General features: G+C 42.4%; 1 long non-coding RNA gene across 1 annotated transcript in view; it reads right to left on the reverse strand.

Moving 5' to 3' along the window:
- Nucleotides 1–23,326, reverse strand: part of LOC148005939 (uncharacterized) — a 51,597-nt gene that overhangs the window by 15,623 nt on the left and 12,648 nt on the right. Inside the window, exon 3 of the long non-coding RNA XR_015620996.1 lies at nucleotides 20,178–20,345. This is a non-coding gene — a long non-coding RNA (uncharacterized LOC148005939). The remainder of the gene's footprint in view (nucleotides 1–20,177; nucleotides 20,346–23,326) is intronic.

A 23,326-nucleotide genomic window follows, 5' to 3' on the forward strand; every position in this document is an offset into this window, starting at 1 on the left:
GATTTGGAGATACTGTGCAATGGCTTTGAAAGTGAAGAAAGAGGGCTAGAGATATGGCTTAATGGGTAAAAGCACTTGCTGGCCTTCCACAGGACCCAGATCAATGACGTTTTAATTTAACTCAACTATTATTTATTCTGAACCTGTTGGTTAAAAACAGTGCTGAAAAATTGTTAAAAATGTTTTTATTAAAGTATTAAGAGGAAGCTGTGCTTTTGAATCTTCCTAATGCTCCAACCCTTCAATACAGCTCCTCATGTTGTGGTGACCCCCAGGGCCAGGCCTTGCTCGACCATGGCTTCACTTGGAAATCTGCCTGAGTTGGAGACAGAACGGTTAGCAGCTGGGATGTCCTGTGCTTGGCTTCAATATTTATAAAGGGGAGGGAGCCAGTCCCGTGTGGGCCACAGACTAAGTTCAAAGACAGCTTGGGCGGCTCATTTGGTGAGACCTTTCCTCTAAATGAAAGGCGCGGGGACTGAGAGGTGGCTCAGAGATTACTGCTGCTCTTCCAGGGGATTCCGTTTTGATTCCCAGCACTCAAGTGGTGGCTCACAACCATCTGTAACAGTGTTTCTCAGTCTGTGTGTCACAACCCCTTTGGGAGGTCAAGCCATTCTTTTACAGGAGTCACCTAAGACATTTACATTACTATGTATATCAGTAGAAAATTACAGTTATGAAGTGGCAATGAAAATAATTTTATGCTTGGGGGTCGCCACAACATGAGGAACTGGATTAAAGGGTCACAGCATTAAGAAGGAGCAGTTTCAGCCGTTCCGACATCCTGAGAGGTGGAGAGAAGACATCTAGCCGTCGTTTAGAGACAACAGTGAGCCTGCCCATCCCCCCCCCCCCCCCCCATCTTTGGTGGCAGCAGGGACTTCAGTGCTGAATTGAAGTAATATATCTGGGCAGCGATTTTCTTATCAAGAAGGAAATAATTAGTGAGATAGTTGTCTTAACATCTTGTATCGTTTAAAGTCTGTGCCTGAGGAGTATGATCCCCTAAGCTGTTAAAGAAAGACACCCGCCATTCTACTCTTTGGCTGTATGTTCCCGCTGGGGGTTTAAGCCCAGGCAGGTGGCCTAAATGAATCACCTTTATTTTTTACTGTCAAGTCTAGTTGGGATCTGACTCTCAGGGGCTTGAGAAGAGTGTCTTCCCCCTCTTGCCTTAGTGTTATTAGTTGTTCCAAGTACATGAGGAACAACTAAAACCTTACTTGACCACGGTTTTACTTGTTGGCATGGAGACGATTGTTCCTCTGTTTCGATCCTCCTCTTTATGCTCTGGATGAGGGCTAAAGCTCCCCAGGTGGGTTCTCTATGGCCTCCCCAAACAAGAGAACAGGTGACTCTACACAGTTACGAGACATTTTGAGAGCTGTCCCACAGTCTCTTGAGACCTACTTGACCTGGGAGAACAAGGGGGAAAAGTATTCTTGCTTTTAATCCTCTGACCACGTTAGGATGATCTCTCAGAATAGTTACTGAACACCTGGAAGACCAACTTACATTGGTCAGGTACATCAACTACTGAGTAACATTTAGGTAAAATTTGAGTGAAAGCCAAACAAACTTCTATTAGATACTTTTTTTTTGTTCTTTAGATCAATCCTTGTCATGGAGAATAGACCAATAGATCAATAACTATTGATTTGAGCAGAGATTTGACATCAATGTATTGGACTTTGATGTTCTCCATACCTTGCTCAGGGCCTTATGACGTGCTTAAGCCTTTTCTATTCTGGAAAAAAAATCCAGCCATCTTATGAGATGTAATGACATTAGCAACTCGGAGTCAACAAGCCTGGATCTTTTCCAAGCTGCTACAGCTGAGGTCACGACAGTGGTTTGGCTTGGGAGATAGTGCTGAGTAATATGAAGTTAATAAAACAGGATACATAAAAAATTAATACCCCCTGTCAAACTACCGGGCTTAGGGAAGCTTCATAGAGAACACAAGACAGTCTTTACACAGCACATAGAGTGATTTAATGTAAGTGGGCGTTGGTTTTGAATGAGCATGAGTAGCTGGTACAGACAGAGCTTCAGATCATGAGATAAATAATAGTCATGGGCCTGTGCCTGTTGGCAACTTTGTTCTCCTTTCTCCAGGTCACAGAGGGCTTTGGAGAACATTGCGAGACAAACATGCTTAAGTGTGAAATGGAAAGGCCAAATTTCACCTTCAGAGTCAGCTTCTCAGCGATGTCAAACAGCACGTGGCAATGGAACACACCCACAGAAGACATTATTCCTCTCTAAAACTGATGCCAGGGGTCTGTCTCACTGTTGAGTCCAGTGAGAGCTTACTGACCAGAGCCCTTGCCCTCCTTATAGCTGTCCAGGTGAGACATTGATTAGGAACAGGCATGGACAAGCTTTTCTTTCAGACTTTAAACTTTATTAGTTGATGAGTGGCAATGAGCAACCATGATCAAAGAGAAGTATCTGCCTGTACCAATGTTCAACTTGAGACCCTGTCTGAATTTGGCTTGATCAATGAGTCGGACACTTGTGTCTGCAATTAGCTTGAGTGTGTGACTGCAAATGGAGGCAGACAACCTGAGAGACCTAATGCCCTGTCTTCTTCTTTAGGCTCTGTTAAGAAATTGATTCTCTGAATGAAAGTGGGTTTGAATTCCTGCAGGAAAACATTCCATTGGCTAGTGGGGCCATACCTGACAAATCAGGTTTCTGGTTTTTGTTTTTGTTTTTTGTTTTTTGTTTTTTTGTTTTTTTTTTGTTTTTTTGTCTTTTTGAGATTCTGAGGACAATTCTAATGTTCTCAGAGAGCTGAGTGACAGTTTTTGAGGAGTCTTGGAATTAGTTTGTCCCATCTGAAGTGAGATGGAGGAGGACAGAGAAGTCTTGGGTCAAGGTTGCCCTTTCTCTACCTTTAATTCCTGGTCTACGTGGATGGACATTTCTACTCTGTCGACAGGGAGCAGCTAGTGCAAGGAGAGGCCAGACTAAGTAGTGATTTCCGAACCCATTTGTGGCTTAGTCCCCTGCAGTCTCCCGGTTTCTCCTCTAGAATTTGATAACCACACAAGCTCCAAGAGACACAAGAAGCCCATCTAACATGTCCGTTGAGCACATGCTATGTAATGGGTGCTGTTCTGCTTCAGTCTCTCATGATCGAGGGGTCAGTCACAGAGCTGGAGACAGGCAAGCGGATCCTTAGCTTATTGTACAAATTGCCAGGGGACATGCTAGGAGAAGCTCAGGAGCTTCACTTTAGGACCTATCCACCTCCCCATCCAGAAACCTCCAAGTATTAGTTCTTTGCGAAATGTTCAAAAGAAACAATTAGAATACTTCCAAGACAGAGCTTCCAGGGACTAAGCCACTACCTAAAGACTATACATGGACTGACCCTGGACTCTGACCTCATAGGTAGCAATGAATATCCTAGTAAGAGCACCAGTGGAAGGGGAAGCCCTGGGTCCTGCTAAGACTGAACCCCCAGTGAACTAGACTGGTGGGGGGAGGGTTGGGAGGGGAACACCCATAAGGAAGGAGAGGGGGGAGGGGGATGTTTGCCCTGATACCGGGAAAGGGAATAACACTCGAAATGTATATAAGAAATACTCAAGTTAATAAAAAAAATAAAATAAAATGTAAAAAAAAATATGCTAATAATCAAAAAAAAAATACTTCCAAAAGTGAAGAAGCAGGATACAGTAGTAATCAGAACTCAGTGTCCGACATCTAGGACTCACTCGTAAAGTTTGGATCCAAAGAGCCTGGACAACTCGCCTTCCCTAGGTTTGTACTCCATGCCACACATATCTCAACCTCTAAACTTGGGCTCGGTCCACGCTACAGCTGCTGCTGTCCTTGGTGGTTATCCCACTGTCTTGATGCTTCCTGCAGCCTTTATGCCACCCAAACCAGCACTGTGTGAGAGACTCTTAATGCATTACCAATTTCATCTGCTGGCGTGAGATGCAATTTTTGCCCTTTCTGGACTACAGCTTCTGGAGGCTGACTCTGAGGAGATATGTACCAGAAGATTCACCTCAATGATGCTAGTCTTTTCTTACTGATAGATTATCTGTCAGCGTTAGTATCTAAAATACCATGACCAAAAGCAACTTAGAGAGGAAAGGGTTTCTTTTACACTTCTCAGGTCACACACACTGTGTCACTAAAGGAACTGGAGGCAGGAACCTGGAGGCGGGAACCTGGAGGCAGGAACCTGGAGGCAGGGACCTGGAGGCGGGAGCTGATGCAGAGATCATGGAGGAATGCTGCTTACTGGCTTGTTCCTGCGGCTTGCTCAGCCTACTTTCTTACAGTACTCAGGACCACCAGCCCATCAATGGCACTGCCTATGGTGAGCAGGGCCCTCCCACATCAATCATCAGTCAAGAAAATATCCCCAGACATACTCATGGACCAATCTGGTATGTGCGTGTAGGAGTCATTAATTTTCTTATTTGAGAGTACACTTCCCAGATAGTTCCAGCTTGTGTCAAGTTGACAAAAACAAAACAAGACAAAACATAAAAGCAAAGAACAACTAGCCAGCATACCTAGCTAACCAGTGTTAATTGTTCCAGTAAAGCAGGGGTTCACTTCAGTGGTTCTGGTCTTTTGTTAATCACAGCTGATTCTTTAAGCCCCGATAACCGCAGATAATAGGAACCATCCTGATGAAGTCTTTAATGGGCTCTCTAACTTCCTTCTGAACTTCCACAAACCCAGGACTACTAGCCCATTGATAGTCAGAGGTGATGACAGGACTGGTGCTCCCTCAGGTTCCGCCTCTGGGACCCATCACATTCCTACCTGGTACCCAGAGGACAGGCTGGAGGTCTTTGTGGGAGACGACTCCTATTTATCCAAGCTTCATATCTGTGACCTGACCCAAAGTCTAATGTCACAATGGAAACAAATTACGTAGAGCCTGTGGACCTTTTTAAATTTGGTCAGCAAGATGTCATATACTTTCTGGAACTGCATTCATGCCCATTTTTCAACAGAACCTGGCTTTTCATATCTACTTTCCCTATTATATCTTACTACACAACCAAGGGTTCAACGTTGTAGCACTTTCAACATAGGAAGCATTCACAGAGTGGGAGGATTCTTCACAGAGTGAGGGGGTATATAATTGAGAAGAAAAGTGGTCATAGTCCTAATAGTCATTAGGACTGAAGAGGTTCATGATATATTCTATAGAATCTGCCAGAACACTCTGGACCACTAGGATAACAGCATCCTCCATCTTCCAGATATGACCTGGCTGTCCATCATGACCAGGCCCAGAGGGGTGGTGCCCAAGGTAGAAATGCAGCACCAGAAGCAATGAAATTAGATACCAAACCAACTACCTCACCTTTAACAGTGGGAAGCCAGAGCCTGGAAGGAGAGTCCACCAGGTGCTGAGAGCACATTAGTCTGACTTCACATCCCTTCTTGTTCTGACCTACAGCAGTAAGTGGTTTCTGCTACACCTCTCGCACACCTCTGTTGCTTCTGGGGTCATCAAAGCACTTCCTTTGTTGACGACAAAGTTCTTAGGCAACCCAAAGTTCTTAGGCAACACAAAGGCAACACAAAGACCTGCAGCAACAGCTTCTCAAGCTTCCCCCAGCAAGCAACCTGTCCATCTAATTCTCAGTCCATGCCAGAATCTGAACCCATTTGTGGAGAGTTACTGAGGCAACTGGGTAGAAAAATACCATGTGGTCCTTTCTCAAGGTCTGTGGATTAAAGAGATCCCAATGGGTGAGGGCATAGTCCAAGGGAGGCTTTGCTAATAATTATCCATTGTAAGTCAAAGGACCTATATTGGAACATCTTCTAGACCTGTCTTCTTCCTCAGAGCATCATCTGGAGGGTTTACTGAGATGGGCATTGGTACCCATAAACTAATTCTCATTTGACCAAGAAAGAAGAAAGATCCTGTTCAGATTATTTGCCCTCATTGATGTGAGATCTGACTCTTTAATACCCTGTAACCTTAATAGATTCCTAATCTTATGAGACCCATCATTCAAAAACTAGAGTAGACACTACCTTTGACCTTTTATCCCTCAAGTTTATAATGTACAACCAAGCACAGCAAATATTCAGAGTGAATGATTTACCCGTAATCTAGAGAGTATGGAATGCCATTTTTCTTGGCCTTTATGCCATAGCAACTTGAAAGTGAAAACAAATCATGATGGGTAGAGACAAAAGCAGACAGTGAGGCAGAGAGAATAGAGAAAGGTAGACTGGGAGGCCCTGAGCAGCAAGAGCAGGCGCTAGACCCAGTGGAGCGCTAGTCCACAGCACCTGAACTAGTTGATCTTCTAGCTTTATCTGGCAGCTGTTTATCTAGCACCTGGCTCTGGGCTGCTGCAAATTCAGTATTGGGGATGAGATTCATGGCCTTTGTGTCTTAAAACTTAACTACCCCTGAGGCCTGCCCACAGCCCTACTGATAATCCTACCCACAACCTCACAGAAAACCCCTCAGGAAGTGCTCTGACCATTTTCTTCTCAGCTTCCCAGTCAGCCCAGGGACCTCTAGAACCCAAGGTCCCCTGCAAGGCCAACAGAGTTCTGCACACACAGTAGGATCATGGCAGAGCCTGGGCTATGGGAAGGGGGCCTGAATGGAGAGAGCATTTGCAAAGTCAGAACTTTTATCCACTCCACAGTGCAGCGAAAGAAGCCTGTGAGGTGGGGTCTGACTGGGTTCCCATCATGCTAGTCATGGTCAGGATGTACCCTTCAATTGGAAGGGGCCCTTGATACTGGATGGGTCATGGGCACTTCTGAGTCTGCTTCTTCTCTTCTCAGTCAGGTGTATGACCTTGAGTAATTCTTTTCAAACCCCTGCTGAGAGATCTCAATAAGTGAAACATGGTGGCAGGTGACAATGGTGGGTGACACTGGAGGGTGACAGTGGAGGTGAGTGACAGTAGAGGTGGGTGGCAGTGGAGGTAGGTGTGACAGTGGAGGTGGGTGACAGTGGTGGGTCACAGTGGAGGGTGACAGTGAGGTGAGTGACAGTGGAGGTGGGTAGCAGTGGAGGTGGGTGACAGTGGTGGGTGACAGTGGAGGGTGACAGTGGAGGTGAGTGACAGTGGAGGTAGGTGGCAGTGGAGGTGGGTGACAGTGGTGGGTGACAGTGGAGGGTGACAGTGAGGTGAGTGACAGTGGAGGTAGGTGGCAGTGGAGGTGGGTGACAGTGGTGGGTGTGACAGTGGTGGATGACAGTAGAGATGGGTGACAGTAGTGGGTGAAAGTGGCGGTTCAATGACCAAAAAAGACAGAAGATCAAACCATGGAGAATAGGAAAGTAACAACTTTGGATGTTTGACATAGGGTATAATTATATATGCTTGGCCATGCTCCTGCCTTGATAATAATGGACTCAACCTCTGAACCTATAAGCCAGCCCCAGTTAAATGCTGTTCTTATAAGAGATGCCTTTGTCATGGTGTCTGTTCATAGCAGTAAAACCCTAACTAAAGCATAAGAAAAATTAAGGCTAGGAGTCTAAAATGCTGGTTTGGCTAAAAGGCTCCTGGATCCTCCCTCTTTCCCCTCCAAGTTTCATTTAGATAACCTCCCCCATAGCTCCCCAACATTTCTCCTCCTAATGCTTTAAGCTTCCATCAGGAAGTCTATTCGCTCTGCTAGTCTACCTGGAACTCCTTCAGAATGAGAGCATAAAGAGACTGTAGGAATGACGACTGGGTAAGACAGGACTCGCCCCACAACACACATCGTCCGAGTCCCTCAGAACATCATTAGCTCAGCACAAAGGAGGAGGACCTGAAAGAAACCTCTCCTGTGTTCAGTCTGGCCACTAGGGTTGCTTCCTAGAAGACTAATGGGGAGAAATGGAAAAAACTGAAAAAAAAATGGGTGTTCAGGATGCAGGAAGCCTCAGGGTGGGTGGTTCCTTCCTACCCTTTACTCCCAGGGAGAATGTGACAAGATCAACATCTCCAGCTTGTGACTTTCTGAATTGAAGAATCCCGTTGATTGCATGGGGAGATGGAGACCTCACCAGACCAAACTTCTGGCATACCAAGTGAATTAAAAGCAGACAAGTAAGTAGTCCCTCTAAGAAAATTCTCTAAAGGGTGTGTTACTTCTGTGATGGGGAGGGAGCAGAAAAATGTTTACATTTAACAAGTATCTTTATGGTGAACTGACACCATCCCACAGTTCCCTGCGCCCAAATCCCGTGGGGAAGAGAGCAGACCACCCAGGAGACATCCCGAGGCCACAGGACAGACTGCCACCTCTGCACACCTCGGACCACATCCCTGGACCAAGGGGAAACTGCACAGTGCCTCTGGACAGAAGGATATAGGAACAGACAGCCACCGGTACCTGCAGTTCTGTTCTGTGTCCAGGACTGAACTGATCCCGCCAAACTGCCCCCTGAACCCAAATCCCATGGGGGAGAGAGCTGGACCTCAGAAATGTGGATATTCCTGAGAAGTTAGAGGAGAATACCTTCTGCCCACAGTCCAGACCCAAGAGGGAAGTGCATAGTGCCAACTGTGCCCACTGGGTGCAAGGACCTACACGAGCAATCAGGGGCAGGACCCTTGGATTCCTGCCCATGCCTAAAGCTGGAAGACAATCTCCAGGAGTGCTCCACAGCTGAGAGCAGAGCACCTGTTCTCAGGAAAGGCTGAAAGAAAACAGGAAAACAGTTCTACAGGAGTGCTGACACAGAGGCCTACAGCAGGGCCAAGTCACTCCCAGAAACAGCAAGACAAGCAAACACCAGAGACAACCCAATGGCTAGAGGCAAGGACAGGAACCTAATCAACAGAAACCAAGACTACTTGGCATCATCACAGCCCAGTTCTCCCACCAAAGAAAATACTGGATATCCAAACACACAAGAAAAGCAAGATTTAGATTTGAAATCACATATTTTGATAATGATGGAGGACTTTAAGAAAGACATAAAGAACTCCCTTAGAGAAATGCAGGAAAGCTCAAGTAAACAAGTAGAAGCCCTTAGAGAGGAAACACAAAAATCACTGATAAAATTACACAACCAAACAGGTGAAGGAATTGAAAATGGAAATAGACACAATAAAGAAAGCACAAAGGGAGACAACCCTGGATATAGAAAACCAAAAGAAGAGACAAGGAGCCGTAGACACAAGCATCACCAACAGAATACAAGAGATAGAAGAGAGAATCTCAGGGGCAGAAGATACCCTAGAAAACATGGACACAACTGTCAAAGATAATGTAAAATGGAAAAAGCTCCTAGCCCAAAACATAAAGGAAATCCAGGACACAATGAGAAATCAAACCTAAGGATAATACGTATAGAAAAAAAGTGAAGACTCCCAACTAAAGGGGCCAGTAAATATATTCAACAAAATTATAGAAGAAAACTTCCCTAACCTAAAGAAAGAGATGCCCATAAACATAACAAGAAGCCTACAGAACTCCAAATAGATTGGACCAGAAGAGAAATTCCTCCCGTCACATAATAGTTAAAATAGCAAATGCACAAAACAAAGAAAGAATATTAAAAGCAGTAAGGGAGAAAGGTCAAGTGACATATAAAGGCAGACCTATAAGAATTATATCAGACTTCTCACCAGAGACTATAAAAGCCAGAAGATCCTGGACAGATGTCATACAGACCCTAAGAGAACACAAATGCCAGCCCAAGTTAACTGTATCCAGCAAAATTTTCAATTAACATAGATGGGGAAACCAAGATATTCCATGACAAAACCAAATTTATGCAATATCTTTCTACAAATCCAGCCCTGCAAAGGTTAATAGATAGAAAACTCCAACACAAGGAGAGAAACTACAGTGTACAGAAAGTAAGAATATAATTTCCTTGCAATGAAACCAAAAGAGAGACAAGCAAACATAATTCTACCTCTAACAACGAAAATAACAGGACGTGACAATCACTATTCCTTAATATCTCTCAACATCAATGGACTCATTACCCCAATAAAATACATAGTCTAACAGACCGGATACGTAAAGAGGACCCAGCATTTTGGGGCATGCAGGAAACACACCTCAGAGCCAAAGACAGACACTACCTCAGAGTAAATGGCTGGAAAACAATTTTCCAAGCAAATGGCCCGAAGAAACAAGCTGGAGCTGCCATTCTAATATCAATAAAATTGACTTTCAACCAAGAGTCATTAAAAAAGATAAGGAAGGACACTACATATTCATCTAAGGAAAAATCCATCAAGATGAACTCTCAATCCTAAATATCTATGCTCCAGATGCAAGGGCACCTACATTCATAAAGCTCAAAGCACACATTGCACCTCACATGATAATAGTAGGAGATTTCAACACCCCACTCTCATCACTGGACAGATCATGGAAACAGAAATTAAACAGAGACATAGAGAAACTAACAGAAGTTATGAACCAATTGGATTTAACAGATATCTATAGAACATTCCATCCTAAAACAAAAGGATACACCTTCTTCTCAGCACCTCATGGAACCTTCTCCAAAACTGACCATATAATCAGTCACAAAACAGGTCTCAACAGATACAGGAAGATAGAAATAATCGCATGCATCCTATCCGTTCACCACGCAGTAAGACTGGTCTTCAATAACAACAATAATGACACAAAGGCCACATATACATGGAAGTTGAACAATGCTCTACTCAATGACAACTTGGTCAAGGAAGAAATAAAGAAAGAAATTAAAGACTTCTTATAATTTAATGAAAACAAAGATACAACATTCCCAAACTTATGGAACACAATGAAAGCTGTGCTAAGAGGAAAGCTCATAACTCTGAGTGCCTGCAAAAAGAAACAGGAGAGAGCATATGTTAGCAGCTTGACAGCACACCTTAAAGCTCTAGAACAAAAAGAAATAAATAAACCCAAGAGGAGTAGAAGGCAGGAAATAATCAAACTCAGAGCTGAAATCAACCAAGTAGAAACGAAGAGTACTATACAAAGAATCAACAAAAGCAGGAGCTGGTTCTTTGAGAAAATCAACAAGATAGATAAACCCTTAGCCAGACTAACCAAAGCTCACAGAGAGTGTATCCAAATTAAGAAAATCAGAAATGAAAAGGGAGACATAACAACAGAATCTGAAGAAATTAAAAAAATAATCAGATCCTACTACAAAAGCCTATATTCAACAAAACTTGAAAATCTGGAGGAAACGGACAATTTTCTACACAGATACCAGGTACCAAAGTTAAATCAGGAACAAATAAATCATCTAAACAGCCCCATAACTCCTAAAGAAATAGAAGCAGTTATTCAAAGTTTCCCAAACAAAAGGAGCCCAGGTCAGATGAGTTCAGTACAGAATTCTATCAGACCTTCACAGAAGACTTCATATCAATACTGTCCAAACTATTCCACAAAATTGAAACAGACAGAGCACTATTCCTTCTATGAAGCCACAATTACTCTTATACCAAAACCACACAAAGACCCAAAAAAGAAAGAGAACTTCAGACCAATTTCCCTTATGAATATTGACGCAAAAATACTCAATAAAATTCTTACAAACCAAATCCAAGAACACATCAGAACGATCATCCATCATGATCCAGTAGGCTTCATCCCAGGCATGCAGCGATGGTTTAATATTCGGAAAACCATCAACGTGATCCATTATATAAACAAACTCAAAGATAAGAACCACATGGTCATTTCATTAGATGCTGAGAAAGCATTTGATAAAATTCAACACCCCTCCATGATAAAAGTCCTGGAAAGATCAGGAATTCAAGGCCCTTATCTAAAGATAGTAAAAGCCATATACGGCAACCAGTAGCTAACATCAAACTAAATGGAGAGAAACTTGAAGCAATCCCATTAAAATTAGGGACTAGACAAGGCTGCCCACTCTCTCACTACTTATTCAATATAGTACTTGAAGTCCTAGCCAGAGCAATCAGATAGCAAAAGGAGTTCAAAGGGATACAAATTGGAAGGGAAGAAATCAAAATATCACTATTTGCAGACAAGATGATAGTGTACTTAATTGACCCCAAAAGTTCCACCAGAGAATTACTTAACCTGATTAAAAAACTTCAGCAAAGTGTTGGGGTATAAAATTAACTCAAACAAATCAGTAGCCTTCCTTTACTCAAAGGATAAACAGGCTGAGAAAGAAATTAAGGAAATTACACCTTCACAATAGTCCCAAATAGCATAAAATATCTTGGTGTGACTTTAACCAAGCAAGTGAAAGATCTGTATGACAAGAACTTCAAATCTCTGAAGAAAGAAATTGAGGAAGATCTCAGAAGATGGAAAGATCTCCCATGCTCGTGGATTGGCAGGATTAATATAGTAAAGATGGCCATTTTGCCAAAAGCAATCTACAGATTCAATGCAATCCCCATCAAAATTTCTACTCAATTCTTTATAGAGATAGAAAGAGCAATTTGCAAATTCATTTGGAATAACAAAAAACCCAGGATAGCGAAAACTATACTCAACAATAAAAGAACTTCTGGGGGACTCACCATCCCTGACTTCAAGCAGTATTACAGAGCAATAGTCATAAAATCTGTATGGTATTGGTACAGAGACAGGCAGTAGATCAGTGAAACAGAATTGAAGACCCAGAAATGAACCCACACACCTATAGCCACTTGATCTTTAACAAAGGAGCTAAAACCATCCAATGGAAGAAAGATAGCACTTGCAACAAATGGTGTTGGTTCTACTGGAGGTCAACATGTAGAAGAATACAAATCAATCCATTTTTATCACCATGTACAAAGCTTAAGTCCAAGTGGATCAAGGACCTCCACATCAAACCAGATATACTCAAACTAATAGAAGAAGAAGTGGGGAAGAGTCTCGACCACATGGGCACTGGGGAAATTTTCCTGAACAAAACACCAATGGCTTATGCTCTAAGATCTTGATCAACAAATGGGACCTCATAAAACTGCAAAGCTTTTGTAAAGTAAAAGACACTGTCATTAGGAGAAAATGGCAACCAACAGATTGGGGAAAGATCTTTACCAATCCTACATCTGATAGAGGGCTAATATCCAAAATATACAAAGAACTCAAGAAGTTAGACTCCATCGAGCCAAATCACCCTATTAAAACATGGCGTACAGAGCTAAACAAAACATACTCAGCTGAGGAATATGGTTGAATGGCCAAAAAGCACCTACAGAAATGTTCAACATCCTTAGTCATCAGGGAAATGCAAATCAAAACAACCCTGAGATTTCACCTCACACCAGTCAGAATGGCTAAGATAAAAAACTCAGGTGACAGCAGATGCTGGCGAGGATGTGGAGAAAGAGGAACACTCCTCCATTGTTGGTGGGATTGTAGACTGGTACAACCATTCTGGAAATCAGTCTGGAGGTTCCTCAGAAAATTGGACATTGAACTACCTGAGGACCCAGCTATACCTCTCTTGGGCATACACCCAAAAGATGCCCCAACATATAACAAAGACACATGCTCCACTATGTTCACAGCAGCCTTATTTATAATAGCCAGAAGCTGGAAAGATCCCAGATGCCCTTCAACAGAGGAATGGATTAAAAAAATGTGGTACATCTACACAGTGGAGTACTACTCAGCTATCGAAAACAATGACTTCATGAAATTCATAGGCAAATGGAATGAACTAGAAAATATCATCCTGAGTGAGGTTACTCAATCACAGAAAAACACACTTGGTAGGTACTCATTGATAAGTGGATATTAGCCAAAAAGCTCAAATTACCCAAGATACAATCTACAGACTGCAGGAAGCTCAAGAAGAAGGATGACCAAAATGTGGATGCTCCCACTCTTTCTTCAAAGGGGGAAAATATTCATGGGAGGGGATATGGAATCAAAGTTTAGAGCAGTGATTCAAGGAATGGCCATTCAGAGCCTGCCCCACATGTGGCCCATATATATACAGCCACCAAACTAGTTAAGATTGATGAAGCTAAAAAATGCATGCGAAAAGGGACTGGATATAGATCTCTCCTGAGAGACACATCCAGAGCATGCCCAATACAGAGGTCAATGCTAGCAGCAAACCACCGAACTGAGAACAGGACCCCCTTCAGGGGAATTAGAGGAAGGATTGTAAGAGTTGAAGGAGGTTGCAACCCCATAAAAACAACAATGCCAACCAACCAGAGCTTCCAGGGACTAAACCACTACCGAAAGACTATACATGGTCTTGTCAAGGTTGGATCCCCAGTGCAGGGGAATATGGGGGAAGGCAATAAGGGGGATGTATAGGGGGAATACCCATATGGGGGAGCAGGAGGGGAGGGAAAGGGGGCTTATGGACAGGAAACTGGGAAGGGGAATAACCTTTGAAATGTAAGTAAAAAAAATACATAATAAAAAAATTAAAAAAAAAAAACAAGTATCTTTACTTGTTTGCTTTTGGACTCATTTATTGATGGCTTCTTCTGTGTTCAAAACTATCTAAATAAAAATGAGAAAATGAGGGCATGTCCTGGAGGCAGGGGGGTGTTGCTATGAGAACGTCAAATGGAGTTTAAATCCAAGCTGAGCTACAAAATGAGCTTCTACCTCAAGCAAGCAACGGAGCCACGAATGGCTAGGTGGGTGGCTGCTTGCTTTTAGATTTGAGGGTTTTATTTTTCTGCTTTGCCCTCTTTTTAAATAAAAAGAATTATGGGACAGAGAGATGGCTCAGCAGTTAAGAGCACTGACTGCTCTTCCACTGGCTGCTGCAATTTCCAGCAACCACAGAACCATCTGTAATGGGCAGCCCATGCTCTTTTCTGGTGTTTCTGAAGACAGCGATATACATGAAATAAATAAATAAATATTTTTCAAAAGTGAAAAACAATTTATTTATTTATTTATTTAATTTATGATATGAGTACACTTTAGACACTCCAGAAGAGGGCACTGGATCCTATTACAGATTGTTGTGAGCCACCATGTGGTTGCTGGGAACTGAACTCAGGACCTCTGGAAGAGCAGCCAGTGCTCTTAACTGCTAAGCCTCCCCTCCCCCCCACCTTTTAAAAGAAATTCACTTTGCAGCTCTGGCTGGCCTCAAACCTGCATGGGTACTTGGCTGACACCTCCCAGGGGCTGAGATTGCATATGCATAAATTAAACAGATAATTCTTTTTTATTCGTATGCATACTACCCCGTCCAGCTCCAAATATGTTTCTTGGTTTGTTTGTTTGTTTAAGCAGTCAACCCGGATTTGTTTGTGAGAACACAGAGTAGGATATCAACCCTGAGAATGAATTGAGTTGATGTGGGGGTTGGAGCTTTAACCAGCTATGGTTGCTTTCTTTGGTTTTGAATGGGATTTGCAATCGCACTTTATGAGAGTGTGTGTTGTTTTTCCAGCATCAGACAGTTAAGACACAGGAGCTAATGGAGCAAAAGATGGGCATCTCTGAGGAGTGCCAACACAGTGTATCTTTCTGGAGGGACACCACATTCTTGGGACTTTTATTGAGTAGCATTTACTCATCCTAAAATATTTAGAGTTCTGTACTTAAAGGATACAGAGCATAGACACGCCGGTGCAGGAAGGGTTTGAGTCAGTGAATGTTCAATGTAGCAGGTGGAGATGAACTTAACATGTCTTGGGGACTGAACTGGGAACAGACTCTTCAGCCATAAAATGCCCTTAACAGTCTATTTAATAGAGGCGAGGTCCTTGAAAATGCAATATCCATGCTAATCTTGCCTTTTTCCAAACCACAGATGAAAAATAGGTCACTTACACAGAGCCTTCTCTTTCTATTCAAAGTGTGACATTTAATCTATTTAAACAACTACCAAAACTTTATTAATTCCAAGTAAGACAAAGGTGCGGGGGGAGGGGGGAGAACTTTATTAAAAATACAATATCTCCCAAATTTTAGTTGAAATATCTTAGCTCTCAGATACAAAGAAAGTGTGTGTGTGTGTGTGTGTGTGTGTGTGTGTGTGTGTGTGTGTGAGAGAGAGAGAGAGAGAGAGAGAGAGAGATGATGATGATGATGGTGGTGGTGACGAACTCAAACAAAAGAAGGACCAGAGAAAAGCAATCTAGAATGTAATTAAACCTGGAGGGGGAAAAGCTGAAAGGAACTGAGGAGTTCACAAAAAGAAGGGAGTAAGGACGCAAGAACGGGTTCCAGGGTGGTGGTGCAGCCTCTCAAGAAGCAAGAGGCGCGATGTGTCAGATCTTGTCTCAAAAATGCCACATATACCCCCAAGAAAGGATGGAGGGAGGAAGAAGGAAAAGAAAGGAAAAAAAGAAAGACGGTGGGGGGTACATTCCAGAAAGGCTTCCCACAGCACTGATGCTTCTAGCAGAGAAAACACTTTTGAGAAGTGTACACAGGGGAGAATCCAGGATTAGCTGGTTTGTTTGCTCTTTTGTCTGAGGCAGGTTCTCCCTGCTCCCCCCCCCCCCCCCCAATAGGATTCAGCACTCACCTCACAGTATGCAAGGAATGCAGGGGTTCTGTTAATCCCAAAGGTTAACGGAAGAAAGGGGAAAGACCACAGGCCCAAATCATCATGGCCAAATTAAAGGAAGTTATTGATTAAAACAAGCTTTTTTTCCCATTGATATACATGCTGACTCCCCCAAAAGGCAGGGTTAAAAGACCATCCCTGGACATCAGCAATGTTACACAATTTTATATCTATCAGGGGTTGGGGATTTCCAAATGGGGAGTTTGGCAGGCAAATAGGCGGGGTTACAGCAGCAATACAAGTTAGTCATAACAACAGGTGGTTATAGTAACCTTTTGAAACAAAGGTAGGGTAGCAAGATGGTAACAACTTTTTGAAACAAAAATATTCTTGTAATTTCCTGGAACAGACAGCATGGAGCCATTTGTAGTTAAGGTTACAGGCAAGACCAAGCCCAATCCTTGAGAAACTGAGGTTTAATCATAAACTGGGATGAACCTGGTTTGTCTTTACCTGAAGATGGTTTTCAGGTTCAAGATGGAAGCCAGGTGGTTCATTGGTTCCCTCTTTCCACCTTTTTGTGGGTTCCAGGGACTGAAGGGTTGTCAAACATTTTGCCTGCTCAGTCATTTTGTTGCCCCAGACTCTTTGTTTAAATAAAATTTCATTTGAAAACTGGACTTTATGGACTAGCAAGAAGGGCTGAGCAGGTAAGGGAACTTGCTGCCAACTCTGATGTCTTGAGTTTGGTCCCCAGAATCCTCATGTAGGAAGGAGGAAACTGACTCAGTAGACAACACCTGCCAGTTATCCTCTGACCTCCGTGCACATGCTGTGGCATGTCTACAAACACACATGGAGACATATGCACAGCAAATGAGTAAATGTTAGTTTACCAATGGTAACCACCAGTCCTCCTGAATTAAACGATTTTAAAACGGGGTTTCTACCATCTCCCTCAGGGAGACTTCGGGTTGAACAGTTCTTACTAACTGTTTGCCTCCTTTATATTTAACTCAAATTTTCATTTTCAGAGACAGTTTCAGACAAGCGCCGTGACAGCTGTAAGCCGATGGATCTGGATGTGTGTTGGACATAATAGAGTGTGACAATTCACTCAGTTGTAAAAGACATTGGAGCTGAAGTCATAAAGCAGCATCTGTGTTAGCACATTGTCTTTCCACACCTATCTGAACACTGACCCGACCCTGGAACTTATATCAGAAGTTATAGATGTTTATAGTTCTCCAAAACTATCTCGAGTCAAGTCGTATATCATGTATTTAAATTCAAAATCCTGGGCCGAGGGAGAGAGGTGCGGATTGGTGACACTCCTTGGAGGTTTGGGGTCTATGAACCAGTGAATACATTATATTTCCACATTAAAGAACTCTTTCTCTTTGTAAAGATATAAGCACCGTTCTATATTCTTAAAGAACTTAAAAAAGCAGAGTAATAGGACAGACGTGTAGGCTGGGCATGGTGGTGCACTCCTTTAATCTCAGCACTCAAGAGGCAGAAGAAGGCAGAACTCTGTGAGTTCAAGACCAGCCTGGTCTACATAATGAGTTTCACCCCTATAGGGGCTACATAGTGAGACTGTCTCCAAAACAAACAAAAAAAGTAGTAAAATTTTAGGATTGACTATTTATTTAATGTAGGAATATATATAATTTATATCCCAAATGTTGCTTCCCTCCCAGTCCCCTACCCACAGAGACCCTACCCCCCAGAGCCCCTCCCCTTCTCCTCTGAGAAGGTGATTCCCCCCACCTACCCACCCTGTGTCCCCTCACTCTGGGGCATTAAGTCTTTGCCAGAGTAGGTTTGCCCTCTCCCACCGAGGCCAGGCAAGGCAATCCTGTTGGGAAGTGGATACAACAGTCAATTACAGCTTTAGGGAGAGCCTCCGCTCAGGTTTTTAGGTGGCCCACAGGATTTTATTAAACTTAGGTTTATATCTCAGATTTTATCTGGAGTTCATTATAGTTTCCTGTTTTTCTATTTCATAATATTTTGAAACTGAATGGACATAAATGAATGTCTTAGTATCATTTCTACATTATATACATAGTTTCTTTTATGGTTATATTGTTATTTCTTTTTTTAATGTTTTCCTTTTATTTTTAAGTCATTTATTTGTAGATATGTGCACAGGAGTACAAGTGCCCCTGGAGGCCAGAAGAGGTTGTCAGATCCCCAAGAGCTTAAGTTTCCAAGTGGTTTTGAGCCACTTTGAATGGAACTTGAGTCCTCTCCAAAAGTAATTCCAGCTTTTAACCACCAAGCCATCTCTTTAGCCTTTATGACTCTTAGTCATAAGAGATAAAGTTTATCTCTTTAGTCATTATGACTTTATTTATTTATTTATTTATTTATTTATTTAAGATTTATTCATTTATTTTTATGTATACGAGCACACTGTCACTCTCTTCAGACACATGGGAAAGTGGCATCAAATCCCACTACAGATGGGCCACCATGTGGTTGCTGGGAATTGAACTCAGGACCTCTGGAAGAGCAGTCAGTGTTTTTAACTGCTGAGCCATCTCTCCAGCCTGCAAAATTATTTTTACATGCATGATTATATACATGGATATATTTGAAGTATCTGTTAATAGAACAGAATAATTTCAACAGTATGAGAAGTTGACAGTAAAAGAATAATGTCTATGTTCTTCTGGAATGTTTATATTTTGGTCTGTTTGTTAAGGTAGGACATTTATGCAATAAATATTTGTTATAAATATTTATACAAATATCCACTATTAAGTATAAATTAATCTTATAATTTCATTCAACAATAAGGAAATCAAAATCACTGTACTCACATTAGACAAAAATTCAATTTCAGGCTGACCCTAGGTTCATGCAAATATAAAATTACTTTCCAAACTTTCCAAATAAATTTCTTCTACTGGCTTGGAAAAAAGGGTAACTCTGTATGTATGCCTGTGTGATGTATGTTTGTAGGTGAGAAAAAGAAGAGTGAGAAATAGGGGAGGAAGAGAAAGAAAATGAAAGAAGAATCGAGCAATTCTTAGCTCAGCTATGGAAGAAATGTGAAAACTGTCAGATCAACATTGAGGTCATCTGAGTTAAGTTTTACCAAGAAAAAGAAAAAAAGGGGGTTGGGGGAGGGGAGGGAGGATCCCTGAGGCTATGGAAAAGGTTCTGGTGTGTGACTGCTTGCTCAGAACCAAAAGAACAATCTGGGCCACCAGGGTGCATGCCTTTAATCCCAGCACTTGGAAAGCAGAGGCAGGCTGAGCTCTGTGAGTTTGAGGCCAGTCTGGTCTACCAAGAGAGTTCCAGGATAGCCAGGGCTACACAGAGAAACCCTGTCTGGAAAATCCAGAACCAACCAAACAAACAAAGGAAAAAAACTTCCAAGAACAAACGTCTTCTAGAACCATGAGCAGACTGAACAATTCCTCCAACCCAATCCTCCTCATTTAAAAAAATTATTTTATGTAAATACTTTGTCTTTGTGTATGTATGTGCATTCCTAGTGCTTATGGGGCCTACACATTCAGATCCCCTGGAACTTGAGTTAAAGATAGCTGTGAGTTTTCATGTGGATGTTTGGAACTGAACCCTAGCCTTCTCCGAGAGCAGAGCCAGGGCTCTTACACACTGAGCCCATCCCTAAACTGTAGCTTAGATTTTTTGAAACCTACTTTAATTAGGGTTCTTTAACGCTTCAACCTCCCTTCTAGCCCATCGACCCAAGGTCTGAGGGAAATTTGACGAATAGAACAAGTGGATTGTGGACCTGGTTAGAAGTAGCTCTTTGGAGTGATTCCAATCTTCATTGTCAGGATATCAGCAATCCAGACCAATAGAGAGCGTCAATCAGGAATCAGCAGCATCTGCTGAATCCAGCAGAAACTGCAAGGCTCCACCAAATCAGCAGGAGTCGGTGAAAACGGCAACAAGCAGCCTAGAAGCAACCAGAATACCATGAGAAGTTCCTTGATGTGTTTCTCTCTATGAAGTCACGACAAGCAAAGAGCAGCAAAGAGCAGTGAACAGTTGAATGGTGAGGGAGGCCCAGTGAAGCACTGCATGGTGTAGCAAGGCAGAAGTGTACTCTCACTCTCTGTGGGGTTCTACTTAGACTCTTTCCAAACATCACTTGCCATTTCAAGCATCTGCTTCAGCAAAACATCCTCTCTCAAGAGAGCTTCAGAGGGTTGGGGATTTAGCTCAGTGGTAGAGCGCTTGCCTAGGAAGCGCAAGGCCCTGGGTTCGGTCCCCAGCTCCGAAAAAAAAAAAAAAAAGAACAAAAAAAAAAAAAAAAAAGAGAGAGAGAGCTTCAGAAGAACATCACATGGCACAACTGAGTGTCCAAAGAAACCAGGAATTTCCACGTTACCAAGCCTAGTCATTTTGCCTTTAACATATTCCCCTCTGCTTCCACCTTTCTGAATATTCCCACAGTTTACTATGAATGACAGCAGTGTTCTGCTATTCCCACATAAATATCATTATCGTTTAGAAAACACTTGGTTGACTGGTTTTTCAATTTAGGTTGATATCTCATTTTCAAACTAGTGCGATCATTTAGATAAGACAGAATAACTTCTTTATTCTGTTATTTAGCAGGTTTTAAAATAATGAGTTTGTTTTCTTCCTCCATAGGTGTTCACTTTTCCTTTTCTAAACAAAATTATTTTTTTTCTTTTTCTTTTAAAGTATGTGTATGTCTCTCTGTGTGTGCCTGTGAATTCAGGTGCCCACAGAGGTCCTAAGAGGGCATCAGATCCCCAGGAGCTGTGGCTACAAGCAGTTGTAAGCCATCTGACAGGAGCCAGGAACCTAACTCAGGTCTTGTGAAAGAGCAGAGAACTCCTGACCTCCAACCTATCTCTCCAGCTCAGCCGATCATTTTGTTCCAGGAAAAACGCTTTGAGCACACGAGAATGTGACATACTTGTCTGATATGTCTAGACCCACTGTAATGCTTGTGCTTACTGCAACAGCCAGCGACAGTATCTTCATTTTACCCAATGGGAAAGAATCCAAAGCTTCACACACCTGAGGCAAACGCTCTAGCACTGATCTCTACCAACACCGTTTGACAAAACTGTCTAAGTATTTGCTTAGGCCATAGTTTTTTTTTTTTTTTTTTTTTTTTTTTTACTATATAACAAAACAAACATTCCGGGTTTAGTTTTGCTTATTTCTCTTTCAGACCTGTAGTCTGGAATTTCTCCAAGGATCCCTAGATCATCAATAACAGCATTTACATGTCATAGAAATCAATTTCTTTGTCTTGTTTTATACTTTAGAATAGCAATTCCAATCAACAACACAAATACCAACCAACATTATTTTGTTTATTTTAAAATAGATTATTTTTTTGAGGCTTCATGACTGTAGATCTGTGTTGTCTGTTTGATTAGACAATAGACTTGACTAAGAATTACCTAGGAGACTTAACTCCTGTTTGTGTAGGGAAATGCCACACTGATTGTAGGTGGTACCATTTCAAAAGCTGGGGTGCTAGACTGATATAAAGAGAAAACAGGAAACCAGCTGAGACTTTCCCCTTTCTCTGCTTCCTGATCTGCAGAGCTGTGAGCAGCCTCCCACTGCCACCTCTGCAGAGCTGTGAGCTGCCTCCCACTGCCACCTCTGCAGAGATGTGAGCAGCCTCCCACTGCCACATTTGCAAGTGCTTTTGCTGCCTTGTTTTCTCGATCACAGCGAGCTGTACCCTCAAACCATGAGCCAAAATAAACCCTTCCTGAAGTTGCTTTTGATCAGTATTTTATCCCAGCAGTTATAAAAGTAACTAATACAGGAAATTGGTACCCGAGTGGTGTCATTACAGAGATAAACCTGACTGCAAGGTTCTTCATTTGCATTTGTAATTTCAGGCTAGAGAAGTCCTCACATGTTATATACAGAATTTAGTGTCCTGTTCCTATTTGATCTCAGAAGACCAGGATTCCAAGAAAAGCCGACCAGAGGAGGCTGGGCTCTTCAGGTTTCAGAGACAGCAAAGACTTGTGGGAAATGGAGAAAAGATCCTGTTTTATTTTAGCAATCAACTTGGCTGCATGTGCTCATGTCCTGACAAGTTGAGTGAGGCAAAATTTAACATCTGAAATTGTTGAATATATTTGTATAATAAAGAAGGAGGGCAAGACTCTACTCACGGAAGGTTCCAGATTGTAAAACTGTAAATTCCGCTGAAAGAAGAGGCTGAACTGAGCAGGCCACACACACCCCTGCCTCCAGGGTTTCCAATTGGAAAACAGTCATCTAGGGAAATGAGTCTAGGCTAATCCAGCAAGGCACGTGAAGGGTTACTGCATGCAGGGTGGAAGGGGATAGAATACATCTTTATCTGCCAGCAGAACTTGAGAGGTTGTCTACATGGTGTTAATTTTGCAAGTAAGCAAAATCTAAGAGTAAAGGAACCACTGACATTCCAGGGAGCTGCTGAGGCGAGGCAACATCTGCCCAGTCAGACTCCATGAAAGGATATCGTGAGAGTTCATGGGCGACGCTGGGAAGGTAAAGCCTCAGCTGCAACAGAGACTCCAGGATATTTCAGATGCTAGGACTGTGGGCCATGCGCTTAGGAAAGCTGTGGATGTGAGATAGTGCTGGCTCAAGAGAGAAGCTGATTGTATTCAGATAGAACTGGAAGGGAAGGGCTACTCAAGGCTGTCAGAAACCAGATGATGCCACCAAGAGTCCCAGATGCTGAACATGGAACTGCATGACGTGTTTTCCCTGCTGAGTTTTTATTTTGATCTGATATTTCCTTGGTATGTTCCCATTCCTCCCATTTGGAATGGGAAGGTTTACCCTATGCAATTTTATACTGGAAGTATGTATCTTACTTTTTATTTCATTTTTCAAAGATTTATTTATTTATTTATTATGTGCACAGTATTCTAGGCTGCA

This window comes from Rattus norvegicus, chromosome 5 (genome assembly GCF_021556685.1).
Source record: "Rattus norvegicus strain SHRSP/BbbUtx chromosome 5, alternate assembly SHRSP_T2T, whole genome shotgun sequence".
Classification (NCBI taxonomy): Eukaryota; Metazoa; Chordata; class Mammalia; order Rodentia; family Muridae; genus Rattus; species Rattus norvegicus.